A 20,375-nucleotide genomic window follows, 5' to 3' on the forward strand; every position below is an offset into this window, starting at 1 on the left:
GAAAGTGTCCTTCCATGCAGTGGGGAGTTAGTTTATTTGTGCATGGGGGTGAGGCAGCCTTTGATAAATATAAAACCCCATCATTATCTCATTTTGGTGTATTCTGAGATTTTCCTAAACAGATGTCATGGAAAATTCATTGAGAAAGAACATAACTTGTTACAAAAGTAACCCACAGATTTTATCTTTCTCTTTTCCCTTAAAAGTTCAAAGCTGGGAGGAAACGACTTAATTGAGATAGGCCTTAAAGAAAAAGAACCTAAAGGTAATTCATGTGTCATTGACTCAGCAGTATTAAGTGAATGGTGTCCGGTGGAAATTTAAGTGCTCTCAATGACCTGTGATCCTGTTTGGCACTTCAAACGTGTTCCATTCTCTTACAGTCTTCAACCCTTCTCATTTTGAATATTGCTACTCTTCCTATATTAAGAAGATGCCACCATAAACAGAAAGACAACTTTGAGTTTACTTTTCTAAATAATAGACTGGTTTTCCCATGAACTATTGAGAGGCCTTCCTCACGCCTCCGATAACAGAAAGAATGCATTTGCAAAGAGCAGAGTGGGTTCAGGGATAGTCCAAAGGACAAAGAGATGATACTTGACCATGTGAGAATCAAATCCTTGACTTTGATCGTTAGTTAAGTGCTATTTGAACTTGTCACTAAAATGGAGAAGTATTTCTAAAGGCCTGTATCCTGGACTCTAGTTTAGGGTAAAACTGGAACCATTATTATGGAGTTACAACTAGTCATTTGAGACATGTCTTTAAGATACGCTTTCTCTCAGAATCCAAGCCTGGATGACCGTGCAAGGTATCTGAGAATCAGCAAAATCATTTTTCTTCACAACTATCTAAAGAAATACCCTTACCCGTCTCTGACTATTAGATGGGTTAAAATAAAAAAACCTGCACACAAACAAAAAATGATACAATATCAAGGGATGGGGAAGATGTGGAGCGATAGGAACATTCATACTTTGCTGATGGAAATACAAAATGATGCAGTCACTTTGGGCAGTAATTTGACAGTTTCTTTTAAAGTTTAACATACATTTACCATATGACCCAGCAATTTTAATCCTTGATGTTTACCCAAGAAACATCAAAATTGGGGTTTACAGAAAAACCTATACACGAATGGTCTTCGCAGTTTTTTCATAATCGCCAAAACCTGGATGCAATCCAGATGTTTTCCATTCAGTGATTGGATAAACAAACTGGGTTACGTCCACACAATTCAATTGATGTGCTAATCAACAAGGATGAATCTCAAATATATCTTGTTATGTGAAAGAAGCCAGACCCAAAAGGCTGCATACGTACTCTATGATTCAATTTCTAAGACATTCTAAAAAAGGCCAAGTTATAAGGAGGAAGAACAGATCAATGGTTGCCTGGGGATTATGAGTGGATCAGTTGACTGCAAAGGGCCAGTGTGAGGGAATTTGGGGACATGCTAATCAAATGAGCATCAAATCTCATAGAACTATGTACCACAGAGAGTGACTTCTACTGTATGCAAATTAAAAAAAAAAATATATATATATATATATATACACACACAAATACTACAAGCTTATTCCACAGCATATCTTTTTCAAACTAGAATTGAAATTCAGTAAAAGAGCTTCAGCTTACGTGTACCCCAAAGAGAAGATGCTAAAAAGAGTAGAGAAACACTGGGTTTGCTTCTTCGTCAAAAATACCAGTCTGAGATAAAGTACTTTGGGGGGATTTTCTGTGTGATCACACTGGTGTCTGGCTCTCCTACCTGTGGCACATGGCCTATGTACCTCCAATTGCTTTCTTAGTCTGATTCTGTGATAATCAATGAATCATAGATCTCGGGAGAGAAAGGGTCATATTTCACCTAATTAATTCGGCAAATACTTCTTCAGCGTCTGTCATATTCCTAACACTCCTCCAGGGAATGGAGATTCATCAGCTTAAATGGATAGACTTCATCCTCTACCAGGCAACCCTGAATTTGGTATTTGTAGTATTCGGTAGTCAAAAATCTTCACCTTCAACTTGTTTATTTTCCGGTTACTGCAAACTTCCTAATTCAGCCGAGCTTCAACTAGTAATTAAAGTCGATTTGAGTGGGATAGGGAGGGTGGGAGGGAGACGCAAGAGGGAGGAGATATGGGGATATATGTATATGTATAGCTGATTCACTTCGCTATAAAGCAGAAACTAACGCACCATTGTAAAGCAATTATACTCCAATAAAGATGTTTAAAAAAAAAAAAAAGTCGATTTGAAAAGCACAAAAAGGTAACATCAAAAGAAAAAAAACACCAGTATCAATTTGGGGGCCTCAGTCACTTCCGATACTATTTTTCTGATTCGTAACTCAAAAGAACTTACGTCCTTTGCAAGTTGAGATTCTAGAAACTAATTGGCATTTTCACTTTCATTTTTAATTTCATAAAAGTATAGGCAACCCACACTAATTTGTTTATTTGAAAGTAACACATAGAAATTAGAAGTGCTGCTTGTGAGATCCTGGGACACTAGGTGAGAACATTCTGTCTCTCAGGAAGGATCCATGTGTATGTGACATCAGTTATTTAACTAGACAAAAATCTTCTGGATGTGCTAGAGTCAGGAGCTCTCTAGAACTTTGAGAAAGGAACTGTATGTAGTAACAAGAAGCAATCTTTCCATCCAAAATGAGAGTGTGTCCAGGAATTGATAAAACGACAAGGGGATTTATTAATTTCCTCTGGCTGCTGTAACACATTACCACCAACTCCGTGACAATACGAATTCATCATATTATAGTTCTGGAGGTCAAAGTCTGAAGTGGATTCCACTGGGTTAAAATCGAGGGGCTGGCAGGGTTGCATTTTTTGTTTGTTTGTTTTTCTGGAGGCTATAGGCGAAAACCTGTTTTCTTACCTTTTTAGCTTCTAGAGGCTACCCACATTCCTCCTTCCATTTTCAAAGCTGGCAGTGGCTGGTCAAGTCTTTCTCATGTCCTGTCACTCTGATGCTGACGCTTTTGCTTCTTCTTCCATATTTAAGGACATTGTGATGATAACCAGCACACCGGGATAACCTGGGATAATCAGCAGATGGGTAACCTTAATTCCATCCGCTGTCTTTATTCTCCTTTTCCACGTAATGTAATGGATTTACCAATTTACCAGAGACAAATTTACCTCTGGATGCATGTTGACTGGCTTCATGAGGATCTTTTGTTTTATTTAACGCTGCAGGAGGTATGATAAGATGCTTCCTGTGCAGATCATCTTTCAAAGAAGTAAACAAGCCAATAGACAGAGGAATAGAGACAGCCTACAGCTAGTGATCTATCCCCTCGTCCTTCCCAGGCAGCTCATCCTAAGTAGCATTACTACCAAAACAAAATCATTGGCCTCCAGTGCCATTTTGTTCTCATTTAAGGCCATGTTAATGTGTCTGTTCACATCTGGAACCACTGCAGGCAGACCTTGGAGAAGCTGCCCGTTCAGTTCCAGATCACTGCATGAATGTTGCAGTGAAGTGAGTCATACAGATTTTTTGGTTTCCCAGTGCATGTAAAAGGCATACTTACACTATACTGTAGTCTGTGAAGTGTGGAAGAGCATTAGGTCTGAAAAACAGTGTACATACCTTAATTAAAAAATACTTTATTGCTAATTATCATCTGAGCCTTTAGCAAGTCCTAGTAGTAACATTAAAGTTGACCACTCGCTGATCACTATAACAAATATAATAATAATGAAAAAGTTTGAAATACTGCACAAGTACCAAAATGTGATACAGAGACACGACGTGGGCAAATGCTGTTGGGAAAATGGCGCCAATAGACTTGCTCGACGCAGGGTTGCCACAAACCTTCAATTTGTAAAAAAATACAGTCTCTGCGATGTGCAATAAAGCAGAGCACAATAAAACGAGGTAGTACTGTATTTCTTTGTGTTGACACTGATAAACTTGTCTTTCTAATACCTTTCCTGCAAGAATTTGAAGAACCTCTAAGTCTAGGATAAAACATGGTTTTGCAGGGCTTATGTGTTTCACCCATGAAGAGGATTTCCTCATTTGGGGTAACTTTGACCAGATTTAGCTTTTTCTTTAATCTTTCTTTTTCTAAATAGTGATTTCGATCAACACAGATGAGAACCATGAGCCTCTCACTGTTTTACTTTGCTGTAAGGAATTCACAAAAAAATGAATGTTTTGTAATAAAATCCGAATTACTTAAGTTTAGTGTGGATTTCTTAGCCAATTACTAGTTTCTTTCATCCTAAGGGAGACCACTTGAGAACCTTAAAACTATGTTGGATTCTTTTAATTCTGTGACTAGAAATTTTTAACAAAGAGTAAGTTCATGCTTTAAAGAAGATGAAAAATGTTTATAAAATTAACTCAAGGTTTTTTTAGACATCAGTTTGGGTTTTCCTCATCTCTGACCTCATACATATTTTTATGTGCTAAGTGTACATGGATCTGAAACATACAGACTGAAACAAATATTCACTGTTTAACAAAGAAGGAAGGGGCTTGGTAAAATGAGATGACTTAGAATGGAAGAGACGGGTCAGGACCACCAGATTGGGAGCATGTGTTTTGAAGTCTGACAGATATATGTTTGAATGCTGGTTTTATCAGGGCAGATACTCTAATTTAACCACCCAAAATCTGTTTTTATCCTTCGTCAATGGAAATAAAACCCCCATACATAATGCCAGTTTTTATCTAGGCTCACGCACATCTAAAACTACTACCTTTCCCACTCCTGGGCATATATCTGGGTAAAACCATAATTTGAAAAGCTACATGCACTCCAATGTTTACTGCAGCACTATTTACAATAGCCAAGACATGGAAGCAACCTAGGAGTCCATCAACAGAGGAGTGGATAAAGAAGTGTGGAGTATTACTCAGCCATAAAAAAAAGTGATTGAAATAGTGCCATTTGCAGTAACATGGATGGACCTAGAGATTGTCATACTAAGTGAAGTTAAGTCAGACAGAGAAAGACATATATGATATCACTGATATTGTGGAATATAAAAAAAAGCTGATACAAATGAACTTACTTACAAAACAGAAACAGACTCACAGACTTCGAAAACAAAATTATGGTTACCAAAGGGGAAAGGTGGGGGGAGGGATGAATTAGGAGTTTGGGATTAACATATACACACTACTACTAGATATAAAATAGCTAATCAACAAGGACCTACTGTACAGCACAGGAAACTCTGCTCAATACTCTTTAATAAGCCATATGGGAAAAGAACCTGAAAAAGAATGGATATATGTATAACTGATTCACTTTGCTGTACACCTGAAACTAACTCAACATTGTAAATCAACTATACTCCAATATAAAATAAAAATTAAATTAAAAAAAAATAAAAACACTACCTTTCCAAGATTTCCTTGCAGTTAATGTGTCCCAATTAAGTAAGTTCCAACCAGTGGTATATATAAGTGAAAACTGTGGTATAACTTCCTGGAAGGAAGAACCATGTACTTTTTCTTTTTTTCCTTCCTTCCAGGGCTGGAACGATCATCTTGGACCAAGATGTAGAAAATGGTAATATAGCCAGGTTGAAGGGTCTTGAGTCCCTGAGGATAGTTTAAACCACTGTTACATTTTCTGTTAGTCTTGGCCAAACCTAATCTAATTCAGTCACTTCTTTGAAACTAATATCTTAAAGGGTTGCTGGGAGGATTAAATGAGATAATATATTTAAATCGTGGAGCACAATGGCTCGTCTGTAGAAGGTAAAATAAATGTGAATTCCCGTCTCCTTTCCAGGATAGCTAAAGTTCTAAAGACTTTCATCCATGAAAATATCTCAAGTTTGATCTTCAAAGTTAATGGCAAAGGAACATTTTTGACTATGAGATAGAGATGCCTCTTTAAGGACAATAAAAGAATTTGTGGGTTTTTTTTTTTTTTTTTTTTTTTTTGGCCACACCACAAGGCTTGCAGGATCTCAGTTCCCCAACTAGGGATTGAACCTGGGCCACAGCATTGAAAGCCCAGAATTCTAACCACTAGGCAACCAAGAAACTCCCAAGGATTTGTGTTTCTTAATTCATTCTTATATATTAACTTATTCAGCATGTTTTGAGTACTGATTAAGCCCAGGCCTGTATTCAGGATTGTCACTGTAAGTAAGACTTAGGCTTTGCCAGTGGTAGGCTCAGATTCTATCAGAAAGGAGAGGCAGAGAAGCGGCCATTAAGATACAGTGATAAGTACCACAGTTAGAAATATTCACAAAAATACTATGGGAATAGAGAAAAAAGTGGCTCAGTCTGTCTAAGGAAGCTAGGAAGATTCTATGAAGGAGAAATTTCAACAGGGAACTAAAAGACAAATTGATATTTGGTAGTGAGGGAAGGAAAGGTTTTAAAACATAGGGAGCCACATATCAGGGCATGAAACAGTGTATTTAGTGGATAACGGAGTAGTTTTGCAAGGCTGGAGTGTTAGGCATGAAGGTTTATGAAAAAGGACTGAATAGTAGGTTAGCATCAGATTATGACCAAAAAAATTTAAAAAATAGGTCTAATGGCAGAGTGGAGGACGTATTATAAAGCTGTAAGTGTGGAAGACATGGCCTCAAAAGACCATTTAGGGCACATTTTCTAGGTTTGATAAAAACAAAAAACAAACTATTTCAGCAGAAACTGGAAGGTGAAAATATTTCATAAAACATTGGAAGATAAAATCACCATTACTTACGACTCTTTGGATGTGGTGATAAAGGCAAAATATTCAGTATAAGTCTAGAGATCTCTCGAGCTTTAGATTAGCTCTGTGATAGAGTGCCTTTAAACAAAAAAGAGGCATATGTGGAAGAGGCTGTTATTCAGCTCTACTAGGATAAGGTGAATCTTATTTGTCCATGTGATGTCTGGGTGGAAACAGTTAATTGGCAATTGGCTAAATGAATCCGGAGTTCAGAGCTAATCATTCCTGAGTCGTATGGGTGGTTGTCACCATCTGGGGAAAGAGTGACATCTAGTAAGAACTGTGAACTTTCAGCAGAAGTGCTTGAAACAAGGCAAAAAAGCTGAAGACAGAAGCCCAGGGAATACTTGAAGAGAGAAGTCAGCAAGACATGCCACCATTTAGCTCAGAAATTGAAGAAGATAAAAAAATTGTTAAAGTTAAATTATTAAATAGAATGCTTCACATATTCAGAGGAATACAGAAAGTTATATCACACACCTCTGCACTTGCCACTGAGATTTAACAACTGTTCTTCTAAAGGTTTTGGTTTTGGTTCTTAACATTTAGGTCTATGATCTATCTTGAGTTTTTTTTTTTTTTTTTTCCATATCATATGAGGGAAGTCCTGGGGTTCTTTCTCTCTCACCCCTCCTCCCGCCCTCCCTCCCCCTCTCTCCCTTCCTTCCTTCCTTCCTTCCTTCCTTTCCTTCCTCCCTCCCTCCCTCTTTCCTTCCTTTTCTTCCTCCTTTCCTTCCTTCTTCCTTCCTTTCCTTCCTTCTTCCTTCCTTCCTTTTCTTCCTCCTTCCTTCCTTTCCTTCCTTCTTCCTTCTTTCCTCCTTCCTTCCTTTCCTTCCTTCCTTCCTTCTTCCTTCCTCCTTCCTTCCTTCCTTTCCTTTCTTCTTCCTTCCCTTCCTCCTTCCTTCTTCCTTCCTTCCTTTCCTTCCTCCTTCCTTCCTTCCTCCTTCCTTCCTTCGTTCCTTCCTTCCTTCTTCCTTCCTTCCTTTCCTTCCTTCCTCCCTCCCTCCCTCCTTCCTTCCTTCCTCCTTCCTCCCTTCCTCCCTCCCTCCCACTCTCCCTCCCTCCCTCTTTCCCTCCCCCTTTCTTTCTTCCTTTCTCTCTTTCTCTCTCTCTTTCTCTTTCCATAGATAGCTGCTTGTTGGGGAAAACCTTTTCCTCCAACCTTGCTTCTGTTGTAGAAAATCAAGCAACAGTATATATCAACCTACTTTTGGACCCTCTTCTGTTCTGTTGATCTGTGTGTCTATCCTTTATGCCAGTACCACATTGTCTGAATTATTGTAGCTTTATAGTAGACTTAAAATCAGGAAATTTAAATGTTTGAATTTCCTTTTTAAGATTTTTTCTATTCTACTTTGTCTTCACGACCATATAAATTTTAGAATCAGTTTTTCAGTTTCTCAGAAAGCCTCCCTGGATCTATACTGGAATAGTTGAAATCTGTGGATCAGTTGGGTAGAAAGTTTACGTGTTAACAATATTGAATCTTCTGATACATGAGCGTGGAATAGTTAGCTATAGTATTCAGAATTGATCAGTAAATGCCTTGAGCCTAGGGATTTCTTTATGGGAGTATTTTTGGTTAGGAACTCAAGTTTTTAATAGATATTTAGTTAACTAGAGGTTTATTAATTTTATTACGTTTTTCAAAGAACCAACTTTTGGCTTTGCCGATTTTCTTTCTTTTTTTCTGCTTCATTGAATTTCATCCTTATATTTATTATTTCCTTTCTTCTACTTACCTTGTGTTATATTTTCCCGTTTTTCTAAATTCTTAAGTTGGAAGCTCGATGATTGATTTTCAACATTTTAATGTTTAGACATTGATTTAAACTATTACAATTTTAAACATTGATTTTAAATATTTAAAGGTATACATTTCCTCCTAAGCACTGCTTTAGCTGCATCTCTCAATCTTTGATATGTTTTCCTTACCATTCAGTTCAAGATATTTTCTAATTTCCCTTCTTATTTTTCATTTGATCTGTGTACTATTTAGGTTGTTGATTAATTACAAAAATATTTTAATTTTCTAGACATCTACATATTTTATTGTTATTGCTTTCCATTTGGTTTAATGGTAGTCTCAAAACAGGCAGTGTATGATTTTAAACCTTTGAAAGTTATTAAAAACCTGTTTTATTATCCTGCATATGATGTTTGGTCCATGTGGTCCAGCATATAGTTTATCTTGGTAAACATTTCATGTGGGCTTGAAAAGATTATTGTGCAGTTGTTGGATGCAAAGGGAAATCACAAAGGATAACTGGAATATCATGAACAGCTTTATGCCAAAAAATTTGACCACTTAGATGAAATGGGACAACTTCCTTGAAAGACACAAACCACCAAAACTAACATAAGATGTGATAGAAAAATCTGTATAGATGCAAACAGTTCTTTATATATTCTTGATATAGTGGTTTTCTTTCAGGTAAATTAATTGTAAATGTTTTCTGCTGGGCTGTGGTTTGCCTTTTCATTTTCTTACTGGTGTTGTCAGAAGAGATGTTTTAATTTTGATGATGTCCAATGTATCAATTACTTTTTTTTTCATGGGTAGTACATCCTGTCTTGTCTACTCTAAGGTGGAGAAGATGTCCTCCTATGTGTCTTTCTAGATTTAACTCTTACATTATTTTATAACTTTATACTTTATTTTTCTTGAATTAATTTTTGCATATAGAGCGACAAGTCCCAGCTACTTTGTACAATGGAAAATGCCCTCAGGAGAACATGCTGTATAAATAGGGGTCTCACCCAGTGTGGTTCCCTTCCTTCAAAGATCCAATGTCCCCAACTTTCTGCTCTTTTTCATCACTCTGCAGTGCCTTCAAAGTTGCTTTTACACTTTACTTGATTGTAATTGTTATCTGCAGGAATATTAGTATATTCTACTACTGGGCTCAGAACTCCTTTAATCTCCTTTTTAACCAGATATCAGACTGTAATTTTAAAATGTGAAGATTCATCTGTTTCAGAAATTCTGGAAAATTTTCAGCTACTCTCTCTTTAAATATTTCATTTATTCTCTATTCTCCCCATTTTTCTCCTTTTGTAATTCCTAGTAGCCATTTTTATACTTTCTTATTCTATCCTTCTTATTTCTCTTGATGTCTTATATTCTGAATTTCCCTTTCTCTTTGTGCTGCATTCTGGATAATGTCCTCAGATCTGTCTTCCAGATTACTAATTCTCATTTCAACAGCAGCTTAATTTTGTCCAATGATCTTTTTTCTTTCTTTGATTACATTTTTTAATTCTGGTCTCCCCCCCTTCTATAAATCAGCCTAGCTTTTTTTTCTCATGTTCCCATTGTTCATTTTATATTCTTCATTATTTGACACCTACCTATGTTATATCTTTTGACATCATTCTGTTATTTCAAGTCTTGTATGCTCATCCTCTTGTTTGCTGACCTCATGAAATGGTTTTTTGTGTGTGTGAGCTGCAACATTCATGATCTCAAGAAGATGTGGCAACAGTCCTCAGCAGAGGTTGATCATTTTCTCAGTGAAAATGTGTGTGTTTAGTTTGCTCTGCAATTTGTTTCTAGGATTTCAAGGGCTAGTGACCTGCTTTTACACTGATTTCTCACCTTGGGGTATACAAGCACCATGTGGGTTGCATAAACTTCGCTCCACACCAGTGGTGTTGGTCTGAGACTCTTAACTTCCAATAGGATGCTTTATTTTGTCCTCCCATTAAGAAGAGCTCAGGCAGAGATATACATTCTCATTGCCACACACACAAGCTGATGAACGGACTTAGCTAGCCCACCCCGTATAGAAGATTTAAATCTAGCCCAGACCTAGCCGGATGTAAGGCTTAATTGTAAATCTCAATCTAATGCAAGGTCAATGCAACCTCTCCTGTTCATCTGCATGAGTTAAAATACCAGTCCCAGTCTCCACGGCCTAGCTGTTCTGTTAGTTTCTGGGGTCCCCCTGGTAAGCGTTTGTAAGCTTCTCTCTCTAGCTGGAGTTGCCTCTCTATTTCTGGAACCTGGGAACTTCCCTTCCTTTCATTTGGATTCATTTGGATTCAGCTGTATCATTAATCAAATATTTCTGTGGTAGCGAGGAGAGAGTCCCTCACTACCTGAGAACTTAAAGTTGCCGTTAGAGTTTATTATTCTAGAAGGAATGTAGAGGGTGCATTTCATTTATATGTTTATCCTTTACAGTACTTAGCTCAGGGCTCTAAAAGTCCATTAGTGCTTAATAAAAATAGGCAGAATGAATTTTAAAATGAATCGAAGGAGAGAACTTTAAATAGTAAAAGCTAAAAGAAAGAAGGCTTTAGTCTTGTAAAAGATGAATTCTCTCTCCCCATCTCAAATGTTTGTAAGAGTGAGGTGGGGACAGGGCCTGGCAGAGGTTATTACCTTCCGTACTGATGTATCAGTGGTCGCGATGCACTGCTTCATTTCCAAAAAACAGTCCCCTGCTGGTTGCTGTCTACAGAAATTCTGCCAACATCCTGGCGGTTGCTGGTTTGTAGTTTTATGGGTTTCCAGAGGATCAAACACTGTATTATTATGTTTGGCTACTAACTCGGGTCGGCAGTTCAAAAGGAGAAAAGAAGGGGAATAAAGTAGCTAGGAGGGGAAATGGGGATCGTACGTAAGCTGGTGTATTTAAGACAATGAGTTGGATTTACTGAGCATGAAGCAGTCTTTACTGAATCTCAGTTAATTTCATTTCAACAGAATATGATTGTATAGGTTCAAAGCTCTGTTTTCGAAGAACTGAAGATATGGCAATTATGTACCAGTTTTAATTTGGACTAAGGAATAAATAAATAGGTTGCTTGCTCCATGTGTATCCTTTTACAAAGTGTTGAAATGGAATGTTTTTTATCAACAATGACAGAAACAAATAGATTATTAAACATACCCCGAAGCCCAAATCCCTCTTCCTTCAAAATAGATTTATTTACCTAAATATAATTTGTAGGAATATTGATATGAAATATATAAGTATAATATTTGGCATTTAAAAATAACATTCAGTAATTATGGAGGGGCTTCCCTGGCGGTGCAGCAGTTAAGAATCCACCTGCCAGTGCACGGGACACCGGTTCGAGCCCTGGTCCAGGAAGATCCCACATGCCGCGGAGCAACTAAGCCCGTGCGCCACAACTACTGAGCCTGCGCTCTAGAGCCCGTGCACCACAACTACTGAGCCCGCGTGCCACAGCTACTGAAGCCTGCACGCCTAGAGCCTGTGCTCCGCAACAAGAGAAGCCACCGCAATGAGAAGCCCGCGCACCGCAACGAAGAGTAGCCCCCGCTCGCCGCAAGTAGAGAAAGCCCACGTGCAGCAACTAAGACCGAACACAGCCAAAAATAGATAAATAAAATAAATTTATAAAAAAATAATAATTATGGAGTGACTGAAATACATAAACTATTTTAAGATCTGAGACAATGTGTATATTTTCTCAGAAAATGAGGTTCAAATTATTAATGTAAGAAACTCTGGGCCTTGACCATGTCATTATTGAAATCTGCATCCCCAGCACTTTCTTTAGTCTCAGAAAAGAATCAGCATATGTGTAACACTTGTAACAAGTGTAACATCCTCTTATAGGGCCAAAAAAAAAAATCTTGTCTGACTTTGCCTTAGATCCGAATGGGACTGGGAGAGGGACGGGTAAAACTATTTTGTTTGCCGTTTTGTTTAACATAAGACACACTGTTTATTCCCATATCGGTTGCTTCTCTTTCCTGCTCCTTTCTCAAAATAATTGTTGAGTGCTGTTAACTCTATAATTAGCAGGCTATCAAGTCCAAAAGGAATAAGAGGGGATTGTGTACTGACATTAAAAAAAGCATCAGGGAGGGATAAATTGGGAGTTTGGGATTAACATATACACACTACTATATTTTAAATAGATAACCAACAAGGACCTACTGTGTAGCACAGAGAACTCTACTCCATATTCTGTAATAAACCTAAGTGGAAAAAGAATTTGAAAAAGAATAGATATATGTATAACTGAATCACTTTGCAGTATACCCGAAACTAATACAATGTTTCAAATCAACTATAGTCCAATATAAAATAAAAATTATAAAAAAGCATCAGACACAATACAGCTCTTTATTATTATTAAGACAAAAGTGCAGATATATACATATATTTTATCAATTTATCCATTATTCTCTCATCAAATAAATATTTATGGAACACTTATTTTGTGTTTCTAGGCACTAGGAACTCAGCCATGAAGAAGTGAAACAAGATGTTCACTTCCAAGGAGGAAACATTCTGGCCTGGAGGTACCATAAACAAGAAAGCAGATAATGCAAGAGCTGTGGATAAAACAGGAAAGAAGTAGAGAGTGACCGGCTTGTATTGGGACGGCTGTGCAGAACAGGGTGGCCAGAGATGGCCTTTCTCAGAAGATACCATGTATGCAGGTATCTGAAGGGCGAAAAGGAGCCCGCTTGTTGAGGATAGAGAGAAGCCGTTAATAGCAATACGCAGGCCACGCCCTCCTCTCGCTGGGGTCTGGGCCGTAGGCCCCCATCTAAATACTTGAAAGTTATAAATCAAGCTTACAAACCATTAATACAATATTTTCTATAATCCCACCTTGACAAATAAGCCTCCCTAACAACCTGGAAGTCTTGCTTGACATTTAGAATACCTTGAACTGTTTGGCACTCTTCACTGACACATGGCAGCATGGGGAGAGCTGGCGGCACGGGGAGAGCCAGCCCCATCCCTAAGGAAGCCTGTTTTTCCTTCTCCTCTCACCTCTGGCTGCTTCCACCTCTGGGGCCACCTGAGGAGGCCCCCAGGCTCGCGTGCGGACACCCGAGTCCACGCGTCCAAGCTCTGTCCACAGCCCCGCTGCCTGCCACTGCTTGACAACCTCTTGGGCCAAGAGAGAACATGTTACTATTTTCAACCAGTTTGACTTTACTAAAAGTCTCCCCTATGACTAAAAGTTCCGACTGTAAAGTTCTCGAGGTGTGACTGTGATGGAGATGTGTCAGAAAAATCAGAAAGGCCAGGGTGGGCAGTGGACAGTCCCCCAGTGCGGTGGAAAGTTACTAAGTTGAGCATAATCCGCTGTGCTCCACATCTATCTCATATCGGCATTTTCATCTGTTACAGAAACGACGTTCCAAAATGCCAGTCTAGCTTGTGGATTTCAAGGAAGAGTTTCCAATCAGATATGTGGTATCATTCATCCTCTCTCCACCCTCCTTAAAAGAAAGACCCTGACTGCAGCAACACCTACACGGGGAAAGGAGGACCAGCTCCGTTTTATGGGTAAGCAAACTGAAGCTCAGTGTTCCATAAGGTGGCAGAATAGAAAAGGGTTAGGAGCGTGGAGACTCATTTGGGTCCTGAGTATCCTACATGTTGGCTGTGTGACTTTGGATGAGTTAATATCTCTACCTTTAGTTGTATTTAATAAATCATCTCATCAATGGTGACAATGACAGTATTCATCACCTAGCGTTATTGAGGGAATTTAAATGAGCTGACACATGTAATGCATTTAACAGAATGCCTGGCACATAATTTATGGTCCATAAGCATTCGTTGGTTTTAATTATTCTACTACCAGTACAACTATTTCTGCTGTGACTATTATTCAGAGCTACATTAAGTAATTGAGAGAACTTCAATGTAGGTTTTCTGATTCTAAGACTAGTGCCCTGGAAACCTTTAAACGAATGCTCATTTCAGAAAAAAAAAAAAAACGCAAAACAAAAAAGTAACAACAAAATCCAACAGCACCATTACTTGCAGACAACCACCGTCACGCACAATCACAGTATTAAAGGAGGTAAAGTCAGGGCATTGACACCTCCTAGTTTTGTAAAGGCAAAGCTGTGTCCTTCCCTGTACAATCACACTCACTGTGAAGCTCCTCCAGCCGCTGAGGGAGCTCTTGACTGTTCACATAAATGGAGTGTGACAGTTTTGAAACAGTGGACTACAAAACCTAATTACAATTTGGCCTTTGGCTTTAGGGCTGGAGGTTCAAAATCTCTCTCTCTCTGTCCTTCTCTACCTCCCTTCCTCCCTTTTTTTTTCCTCTCTCTGTCTGTCTCCTCCTCTGACTGTCTCTCCCTCACATACACACAGAAGTACAGACACACAAAGACACACACGTACACACACGCACGGTTTTCCCTATATTGACCACTGTGCTCTTAGACTCGCTTTGGTGCCCTATGACTATTGTAGATAATCGCTCCTACTCAGTGGTTAACTCTACGTGAAATTCCAACATGACCTTAAATACCTTGTTGTGTTAGGCGTTGTATTGCAATCGTGACGGGTTCAACGAGTTAGGATATGGTAGCAAGGTTGTTTTGCAGAAGAAAATATTTTGTTCTCAGGCTTTGTACCTGGACTTCATACTGCTTCTAGGAAAACTTCTAGCCCCTGTGTGGTAAGAACTTTGAGCTCAAGCAGACTGGGGTCAAATCCTGGCTTTCCACAAGGGATTTCTACAAAGTTCCATCTCTCTGAATCTAAGTTTCATTTTCTGTAAGGAAGACTATCATAAATAACTACTTTAGTTATTGTTAATATTTATTATTGTGATTATTCCTTGAAATTAGAGCTAAGAGACTCTATGAAACCCATAATAATCCTTATCTGCCACTCGGTAGGAAAATCTTTGACAAAAAAAATTCTTAAGGAGCATGTTGTTAGCCTAGGTTCCTTAGAAAGAAAAGCCTGAGGCAAGGGCTGTATGGGGTAGTTTCTTTGGGGAAGTAATCTCAGATACGAGGCGTGGTGGACTGAAGAAGGCGAGCAAGATTGGTGGGGAAATGGCATTCTTTTGTCCTTTTTTGTGGCTGAGTAATATTCCACTGTATTTATGTACCGCATCTTCTTTATCCATTCCTCTGTCGATGGACATGTAGGTTGCTTCCATGTCTTGGCTATTGTGAATAGTGCCGCTATGAACACTGGGGTGCATGTGTCTTTTCAAATTACGGTTTTCTCTGGATATATGCTCAGGAGTGGGATTGCTGGATCCTCTGGTAGTTCTACCATACTGTTCCCATAGCGGCTGTACCGATTTACATTCCCACCAACAGTGTAGGAGAGTTCCCTTTTCCTCCACACCCTCTCCAGCATTTATTGTTTGCAGCAACATGAATGGACCTAGACATTGTTATACTGAGTGAAGTAAGTCAGACAAAGACAACTATATGATATCGCTTATATGTAGAATCTAAAAAAAAGGCTACAAATGAACTTATCTACAAAACAGAAATAGAGTCACAAATGTGGAAAAGAAAAGTATGGTTACCAGGGGGTAAGGGCGGGGGAGGGATAAATTGGGAGCTTGGGGTTGACATATACACACTACTATATATAAACTAGATAACTAATAAGGACCTACTGTACAGCACAGGGAACTCTACTCAATACTCTGTGATGGCCTATGTGGGAAAAGAATCTAAAAAAGAGTGGATACATGTATATGTATAACTGATTCACTTTGCTGTACACCTGGAACTAGCACAATATTGTAAATCAACTATACGCCAATAAAAATTAAAAAAGAAAGAAAAGATTGGTGGGGAAGCCTGCTAATAGCAGCCTAGTGGAGTGGTCTCCACTGAGCTTTAGTAGCTCCATTGCCTATGGCACAGGCATAAAGATCGGGGCTCAATGCGGTTTAGAACTGCCCGTCTGAAAGAAGGAATAAGAGGAGATTTATGCACTAGTTCCCGTCCTCCAAGGTTCAAATGTTGACCCCGGGGGCAGCAATTCCTTAGAGCTTCCGGGATGCACATGTATGAGTGCCCGGAAGGTTCTGGTAATCATCCCACTGTGTGGGTGTCAGAGAGGCCCCAGGGCAGAAAGCGCAGCTGAAGCAAGAGGCTGTCAGATGACACTACTGGCAGTTGCTGCCTTAGCAATGGTCTCAGTGGAAGAAGGGCCAAGACGATGTGAAGTGGAGCCTGAGAAGAATCTTCGGCAAGTATTTTCACTAACGATGGGTCAGTAATAATAATGGGTTAGTTGTTATCCTTTAGTAGAATTCAGAAGAATATACAAGTGCTTGTAAGTTCAGACAATTGTTAGTTTCCTTGGGGGACAGGAAATAATGGAGGCAAACGCATTTTTTTCCCTCTTCTATTTAATGCAGAGTTTTTCGACCTTGGCATTATTCACGTTTGGGGCTCAATATGAATTCTTTGCTGGGGGCCGTGGTGAGCAGCTCTCTGCTCTGTAGGATTCTTAGCAGACGCTGTAGCCTCTCTCCACGAGATTCCAGTAGCAAACCCTCCACCACCCTTTCCCTCGTCCCCAAATTGTGAGGACAGAAAAAGTCTCCGGACGTTGCCAAATATCTCCAGGGGATGGTTGATCACCGCTAGCTGAGAATCACTAATCTCATAGCATTGCAATGTCTCTCCTGTCTCCCCTTTCTCTCTACCTGCCCACCCCCATACTGACCCCCATAACTGTTCTCCCCGCCCAAGTACACAAGCGGTTCATACCTATGACTTACACCCCCATCCTAGCGACCGGTACCAACCAAGATTTTTCTCTGTAGTTCTGTTTACTAGAAGTGCTATTAAAAGCAACCTGATAGAGCCAACGCAACTGGATGTAATTAAGAGCAGTTAAATAAAGGAATCTTATGAAAAAAGTATAAAGGGAGTACTCAAGTAGTTTGCCACAATGAGGTATGTTTAAAAATATTTTTTATGTGTTTTTCTCCATGTTAAAATGCTCCTCATTTAAAAAGGAACAGCTTAAGTACTACTTCAGAATGTTTCCTTTGGTAAGCCTAAACCAGACCAGCAAATTAATGAAGACAATATAAGTCTGTCCAGGAACAATTTTTTCCCTTTCAAATGTTATGCATTTCTGTAAAATAAATGTTTAATTTGAGAATAATTTTAGATTTACAGAGAAATTACCAAGGTAGTACAGATGGTCCCCTACACCACACACCCAGTCATCCTGTTACTAACATCTTCCACCTGTATGGTCCATTTGTCACAATGCAGAAAACAACATTGATCCTTTATTATTAACTAAAGTCGATACTTTATTCAGACATCTTTAGTTTTTCCCTAAAGTCCTTTTTCTGTTCCAGGATCCCATCAGGAGACCACATGGCATTTAGTCATCGTGTCTCCTCAGGCACCTCTTGCCTGTGACAGTTTGTAGCAACCTTTCTGATCCTGGGCTTCTAAATCAGCAGGTGATGGGTAGCCCTTCAGGGCAGAGCACTGAGGATAAATGTGAATGAGGATGAAGAGCCCCGGCTTTACCACCTGCACATCCACAGGGAAACGCTGTGTCACTGGAGTTTCCTGAGACATCAGGAACGTCGAAACAACACAACATAATTTCATAACGATGCACGAGGTTCCCGGGCACACAAAGGCTTGCAGTGGCTTTAGATTCTGATCCCAAACTCCCTTTTCAACCCCATTTCTTTCCGACCTCCCCTCTCACATCCTGAGACCCGGATGTCCCCACTAGTCGCCGTTCTCTGTGTCCTAAGATGTTTTGACTCGGCGCTGGACTCCTGCTGGTAACTCTGTCGGACTGTCTTTCCCCACCAGGCTACCTGTTAACACCCTGCCCATCACGCAGGGTCACCTCCTCTTTTGAGCCTTTTCTCACAGTCACAGTCAACTTCCCTGTCGACGCAGCTCCGCGGTCCTCAGCTTGGACTGTTTCTGGTTGTTCGTTCTAGGTGTCTGCAAGTAATGACAGTGACCTTAAGCATTCATGGCGTTCCCCCTGTGCCCCGTGCAGAGGCTCTTCATGCATTGCCTCGTTTAATCTTGGTAGCAAACCTAGGGCGTTGTTACCCCCTCGTGACCCCACTTTACAGAAGAGGACGTGGAAGCACAGCGCATTTCTCATTGTCCCGTAACTCGTAAGTGGGAGAGCAACGCTGGGAAACTAAATCTGCCCGACTCCTGACAAGGTCTGAGGCTAGCGCCTTGCTTTTCTAATTTCTAGTAAGTTCCCAACACCACTTTCCTGGCCAAAGCTCATTGCTCCCCATTCCACAATCCCGTGTGAGCTGCTCCGACATAGGGGTCCATTTCATTCACGTCTCCATTCCCAAGGCCCTCAGTTCAATGCCTTATACATTGAAGGCATTCATTAAAAGCTTACTGAATTGGATTTCTTAAAAAAAAAAAAAAAGTTATCCTGGCCTCGAAGCTTGAACCCGGAGCCCTGAAAGTGAGTTGGAAGAATGCTCACGGGAGGAGAAGAGCTAAAAATACCTTCTCATTAAAGTGACGATCAGAAATACCCGTGACCTCTGGGAAGGACATGCTTCAGGTCCTCTGGCTGCACAGGGCTCTGGGGCTGAGTTCTGACTGGAAGAAACGCACCCCGTCCAGGGACCGTCTTTTGCCCACACTGGAAAATGACAAGGTGTGGTGAACCGCACTGCACTCTGGGACTCGGCAGACCAGGGGTCCAGACTGCGGGGCACTAACTCCGTGACCTCCAGAAAGTTTCCTGACCTCTCTGGGCTCCAGTTTCCTCACCTGGAAAATGCCGGTGGAGGACCTTGGGCAAACCTTGAGGGTCCCTCCAGCTCTAACATTCTGTGATTCTAGATGCAGTTATGTGAGCCCTGGAAACAAGGCTCATCCACGCAGCCTTTTGGAGAAAAAGGAAAGGAAAAGGGAAAAGAAAAACACTTCCATAAATGTATTTATAGCACAGCCAGTGACTGTGAATCACGGCATAATTAATTCTCTTTTATACAGTTGCCTTGTTCCCTGACTTGGTGCAGTCATTCCCAAGCCCTCCTCAACAGCAACTTCATTGACAGATACGGCATTTTCCTTGTCGCTTCACACTGAATAAGTTCAAAGCATCCAGACTAATCTCTGAGTTTCTGCCTGTTCCAGATTTCTGTAACTGCATGATTCTAATCTTCTGTGACTGACTGACAGACCCAGTTCCCGAAGGATGTAAGATAAATGTGATCTATCTTGACTTCAGCAAAGCTTGGAATTAACTTCCTCACATCAATTTTGTCCATCAAGTTTTAGTATTAAGTGCTTTACCATTTAATTATGATTTGACTAGAAAAAATTGTCCATAGGCTGGTTTGACACTGCCGTGTGCAGATCCTGGAGTGAGTAGATAACAAACACCCTCTTCCGCAAAAGGATTTGACCCTCCATTTCCTAAATCTGATTCTTTCTGGCACAGCCTTCTGATAACTTGTCTTCTTAACAACACCTCCGAGAAGAACGTTTTCTCACAAAATATTTTTCCCTGGTCTCAGATCCCATTCCGGGATTCTTAAAATGGCATTTAGGGAGCTACCTGCAAGTATTCATGCTTGATACTGTCTTGAGTATATTTTGCAAACTTTGTTTTTATTTACTACCCATCTACTTCCACTATTGAGTTGAGGAAGTATCATTTCAGTTCCTTTCCCCCTGATTTAGGGAATCGAGGGTTTAGTCTGAAGCTAATAGCAGCTGATTTTACGTTGACAAATTCTGCAGAATGGCCAAAGTGAGAAAAACAGCAGGCCTGTGCAGCAGAAACTCAGGAGCTTTCACTTCCCATTTATTCCCATCTCATGTCACGTTTGAATTTTGATGGGAATGGTGTGAATAAAACGTAATGCAACCACAGTTCAGATT

At 39.9% G+C, this 20,375-nt stretch overlaps 1 protein-coding gene across 2 annotated transcripts in view; it reads left to right on the forward strand.

The window, feature by feature from the left end:
- The window catches only part of KCNJ16 (potassium inwardly rectifying channel subfamily J member 16), a 162,027-nt gene that overhangs the window by 35,751 nt on the left and 105,901 nt on the right, over positions 1–20,375 (forward strand). For both annotated transcript variants that reach the window (XR_014238129.1, XM_082370484.1), the window contains exons 3-4: positions 12,945–13,016; positions 13,861–14,019. The gene's annotated coding sequence lies outside the window, so the exon portion shown is untranslated. The remainder of the gene's footprint in view (positions 1–12,944; positions 13,017–13,860; positions 14,020–20,375) is intronic.

Source organism: Balaenoptera borealis (assembly GCF_965194805.1).
Source record: "Balaenoptera borealis genome assembly, chromosome: 20".
NCBI lineage: Eukaryota > Metazoa > Chordata > Mammalia > Artiodactyla > Balaenopteridae > Balaenoptera > Balaenoptera borealis.